This window comes from Ixodes scapularis, unplaced genomic scaffold (assembly GCF_016920785.2).
Source record: "Ixodes scapularis isolate PalLabHiFi unplaced genomic scaffold, ASM1692078v2 ptg000005l_1___fragment_1__unscaffolded, whole genome shotgun sequence".
Lineage (NCBI taxonomy): Eukaryota > Metazoa > Arthropoda > Arachnida > Ixodida > Ixodidae > Ixodes > Ixodes scapularis.
In genome coordinates, this window is record NW_024609885.1 from 1,940,253 (window position 1) to 1,944,556 (window position 4,304).

The window sequence follows — 4,304 nt, forward strand, 5'->3', positions numbered from 1 at the left end:
AATTTCGACTTTTTTTTTCACTTGCATATTAAACCCCCCCCCAACTGGGAAGTCAAAACTTTGACCCTCTCCCCTTTCCACACACGCGCGAAATGAACGCACTTTTCTATCCTGGTGCAGCGAGGTCGCAAATGCATGGGTAGCGTGGCCGAACAAAACGCCTTGCAAAAGGCCTTAAAAATAAAAAAAGACCCATTGGAATCATTTATCGAAACTACAGTACGAAAACCAGTGTCTCCCACTTAGACTTGGTTCTTTCTAATTTAACTTCTCTTGAATCACGTCGGACAGTCGCTCGCCTTACTCTTTTTCATAACTTTTATTACAACATGCAATCATTTATGCTCACTCACTGTAAGTCTGTCTCATACATTTCTTTGCGTCATGATCATTCCTTGAAAATTGCACCTATATTTGGTCGCACTAATAGATACAAATACTCTCCTCTTGCTCTGTCCATTAAAAATGGGAATTCTCTCCCAAACGACATAGTCACTGAATAGAATGATAAAAAATATTCCGCAAAAAATTTTTGGCTTTGGTACTATGTTTTCAGCGCCATGTCTGCTTGTGTTTCCTATAAATTGTGCACTGAGTCCCCAGTTCTGTTGTGCCCGGTTTCTGTAAACTTTGTTCTGAATTCTGTATAGTTTGTTTTTAGTTTTTGTTTGTTGTTAATTTTTAACCTTAGTTAGTTCTTTTATTTCCATTATATCATTGCATTTGTTTGTATTTTTCTACCCCCCCTCATGTAATACGTTTGAACGAACGTATTTGAGGCGAATAAAACTTGAAATTGAACTTGATTCGAGTCCATTGAGCTGCGAAGGCGAATACATCGGCCATCGGAAGATGCCTAAATGCTCGCTTTAGGGAACACCATTTAGATGTTACCAAGGCATCATCGGACTCGTTCCACCCAATAGTTCTGCATGCCCGTACCTGCCACGATTGCACCCCACACTTTGAAAACACCACTTAGCTAAGTTCACACATAGATAAATGTGGGCCCGAAACAATAGAAGCGTTTAAGGTCAGATATGCCGTGAGCAGTCTCTGGGACATCTTTGGCTTTGTCGTCAAAAAAGCTGGAATTTCTAGCGTAAAAATTATCGTAAAAAGCTTGTTGTGATCAATTAATTTTGTCTTTTCCTTTCTTTTCTTATTTATTTTCCCCCCTTTTCAGGGGTTAATTTCCTGATTATAATGCAGTTAATGTAAAGGTACAAGCGAGCTGGACAAGAACCTAGCTGTGTTTGGAGATTTGTGTTTGTCCTTTGTCCCTCTTGTTCCCATTTTCCAGGATTATTTTCGTCATTAATTTCCTTTCTTTTTTTTCTTCCTTTCCCCCTTTTTCACGAAATTTCCTTAAGTTTTTCCCTATAATTTTTGTACTATCATTTTAATTTGGTATTTTTAAAGTTTGTGAGTAAATTGGTTTTATATTAAATTTTGAATATTTTCGTTTTCTTTCAATTCTTTGTCGTTCAAGGTCGTAGCGTAATGGGCATCTCATAAATGTTCGCTGCTCATTGAAAGAACTGTGTGTGTCTGTGTTTGTCCTTTACGTGTTTTATTCTTTCAGTGCATTCTGTCAGTTCCTCAAGGCTCTTCTCACATCATGTGGTGACATTTGCGTCCAGTGTTATATAGCCCTGTCACATGGAAGAGGTGGAGGAGACCAGCTTACTAAAAAGTATATCAGCATCACTGGTATTTCCTTTCTCGTTGGAAATGACTTCTGCCCCTTTTGTTTAATGGGAGTCCTTTGCATGTTCTTTGCTTACTTTTCAAACGGTTCAAAAGTGTGATATGGGGTAGGCAGTTATGCGACAATGGTGCATGCCCAGTATATCACGGTAGCTTAAACAAGAGACTTTGGAAGTGAACATCAGGAGAATCTCCTGTTTCATCCTTTCTAATCCAGGGTGCCAATTTCGAAACATGTTGTACAATCTTTAAATAACTTTTAGCACAAGGAAGGAAAAAGGAGAGGAGGCATTATGTCAGTTCGCTATGCAATTCTAGAGATTTTACAACAGTACAGTACAGGACACCAAGCCGGTTGGAACCAGATCATTACATCTGTCAGTGTGGCTTCTAGGTACTTTAACTAGCTTATTAGTTCGCAAAAGAGCTCAATGAATTGTGGAGGCTAAGCCTCGTAAGACTTCTGCAGACTGACTGCACTGAGCAATAAAACGAAGAATTCAGCTGGATTGTGTAACGTAGAAAGATAAACCGGGAAAAGAGCATGGGCAAAACTGGGGAGCTAAACCACGCAAGGCATTTCGTGCTATGTCTCGTCTAAACTATTTTCTTTGTTGCTGCACTTTCTGTCATCTTTAGCAGGCAGTATGCACTGATTTCACTTACATATTGGGTGGATTCGACCATAAAGCTAGACGTTTGTATTAGAAAACCAAGCGTATGTTTTATCGGAGTAATGGCACATAGAATTTGCACTCTTTTTAAGAGGGATAATTTATCTAAGCCAATTGTTTCATACTAAATTGCCAAAGATTCTGCCCCAGTTTTCAAAAACAGACTGGCAAATGCTTTTATTTATTTAGTAACATTTGATCTGTTTATTTACAGGAAACACTGCCTCTATTGCTGTCATCAACAGCCAGCTGGCTGAAATCAAGCCACCACACAGCTCCACGAGACTCCCAAGGGCACTGAGCACACGCCTATTCTGGAAGGCTTCCGAATGGCGCCACTGGCTGCTGTACCACTCGCTTCCCTGCATGTACAGGGTCCTTCTGGACCAATACTGGCCGTACATAAAGAAGCTGGTGGAGGCCGTCCATGCACTTTTGAGGGACACCGTAACTCCAGCATCCATTGATGTTGCACGCGAGTTCTCCCCCTTCGGTTTCTTTGTGTCCTGCTTCGGGCCAGCTTTAATAATGTCATATTGTGCTTTCAGAGAAACTCCTCTGGACCTTTGTGGGCATGACAGGGAGGCTGTATGGAGCTCCAGCAATGACGTTCAGCCTGCACCAGTTACTCCACCTAGCGGAAGCAGTGCAGCAACTGGGGCCATTGTGGGGCCATTCTGCTTTTGAATTTGAAAGCGGTAACGGGCAGCTTGTGAAGCTGGTGAAAGGATCAAATGCTCTTCCGGAAAGGGTAGTGAAGTATCAGCAGTTGGGATCAAACTTTGGTGTCCTCGCTTCTAAGTGACAGCGTCAAAGTGATGTGCTGTGATATTCTGGGATACACTAAACACCAAAACTTCAAGTATGCAAACGAAGTGTGCCTGCTCGGTTCCTCTTCGAAGGCATCCTTGAGCAAAGAGGAACAGAGTTGTCTTTCCGCTGGATCTGGGGCCGCCTTTGATCAGGCTACAGAGTACAAGCACTTCGCATGGAAAGGGCAGATTTGTCACAGCCGAAACTATGCCAGGAGTAAAAAGACAGACTCCTAGGTCATTCAAATAAAGGATATGTGCGATTTCACCATTTTGAGAGTGTTGCCTTTGAAAGGTGAGGTAACACTTCTGTGCAGGGAAGTTGTCATCACTTGGCAGGTGCTTTCCCGCAGCACATCAGGCTTTGTTTTCTTTCTCACGTGAACTTGCAGGCTGTTAAACCACAGCAGCTGAAGGCACCATGCCTTTTTCTCACTTTCAGGAAGCCCTCAGCATGCTATGTCTGTGATCTGTCAAACCTTCTTGAGCGCGATTGATGTAATGTAACCAGGTGTGCCGAAGTAAAGTGACTGTTCCCTAGGAGTTGAAATATTCAAAACAAACATCCTGTGATAATTTGTCCCTGTTTTGCCTTTGTGTCAACAAGGGAAATCTATCGAGATTGTGCCTTTCACATCTTCAGACTTCTTGTTTTGCTCCTAAGGTGTTCCTTCAGGTAACTCTACATTCATAAGTGATTTTCTTTGTTTACAATTTGTTATACTTCGTGTGCTTGATTTGCTCTTCTGAGACTAGTCGGGCTAATTTGATTATCGACCTGTGGAAGATGGCTATTGTTTGAGTAAATCAATTCCATGTCTCAGCCTCCTAATGTGTCTTTCCCTAACCTTTCTGACAAAAATGTGTGAAGCTTCTAGGGGTAGCAGTAGGGTAGGCTTGTTTTTAACTGCAAGCAGGCAAATGAGAAAATCACTCTTTTGTTATTATAATGCAAGTTGAAAAGACTGGAATAGACTTAGACCTTTCGTTATTCTGTCTACATTGCATCATAATTGAATAGCTTCAAAAACCTTCTGTATTCGTGGACCACAAAATAGGCTTTTGTTAATAGCATTTCACATATGATTTGATTGATTTTGTTTTCATA

The 4,304-nt window shown here is 41.3% G+C and overlaps 1 pseudogene; it reads left to right on the forward strand.

The window, feature by feature from the left end:
- Positions 1 to 2,919: 2,919 nt before the first annotated feature.
- On the forward strand, positions 2,920 to 3,693 carry LOC115308932 (annotated as a pseudogene).
- Positions 3,694 to 4,304: the final 611 nt, after the last annotated feature.